Below are 953 nucleotides of genomic sequence, written 5' to 3' on the forward strand. Positions count from 1 at the left end.
TATATCTAGAGAAATTCTGATAATACAGAAGAAACATTTTCATTTAAGAGGAAGAAGCGCAGTATTTGGCTTCCTGCAAGTCATGACACTAAAGCCAATGATGTCTAGAGATTACAAAACCACTGGTGTACGAGAAGCACAAATATCTCAAAGATAAAATGCAACTCATTAGTAGGAAACGAAGGTAAACCCACAAAACAGTCAAAATATTTTCCATTTTAGAAGAAATGCATCGAAAACAGTGGTTTGAAGTTTAGCTAAGAGTACAACCTTGACACTTAATGAACAGTTAAAGCATAATTTTTTGTGTGAGGAAAAAATAAAAAACAAAAAACTGATACAGGGACAATTGAACACAAACCAAAGGCTGCTTAAAGTTACTTCAGGTTCTTTACAGCTTGCCTCATTAAGGAAGTTTGGAGTGAGCGAGGAGTCCCGAAGTAGCAGTAGTTTAGAATATCATTGAAATTTAGAAAGAGATTTGACAGATAGTGACGAGACGAACCTTAAAACAGCTGTAATAGTTTAGAAACAAAGCTTCTGGGATGGAGGTCACACATTTTTTGTGCCCCAGATTCTCTTCACTCATATTCCTTTAAAAATCCAGTTTCTTGGGTGGTTTTAATGCACTGTGGATGAAATGCATTGAGTATAACACTTCAATGAGCTCATGAAGGCTCAGTAAATGAGCTAGCTGGATATAGTTTAGGGCAAAAACCTACACTTCTTCTACCGTTTTCCTCCTAATGTACACTGACATGCTGGCAGGGGATCTAAACTAATATGTGAGACAAGGTGTTATAGTAGGTAAAGGCTTTTGTTTATTAATCGTTGCATAGCAGCCTTTTTGGCTGTGACTTTGTTGGTAGCGCTTGCACTGGAAAAACGATCTAGAAATAAGTGAAATTTCCTTAAATTAAGTGTATTTACCTTAATTTAAGTAGGTAAATAAG

The sequence above is a fragment of the Cyprinodon variegatus genome, unplaced genomic scaffold, assembly GCF_000732505.1.
Source record: "Cyprinodon variegatus isolate N-32 unplaced genomic scaffold, C_variegatus-1.0 Scaffold418, whole genome shotgun sequence".
NCBI lineage: Eukaryota > Metazoa > Chordata > Actinopteri > Cyprinodontiformes > Cyprinodontidae > Cyprinodon > Cyprinodon variegatus.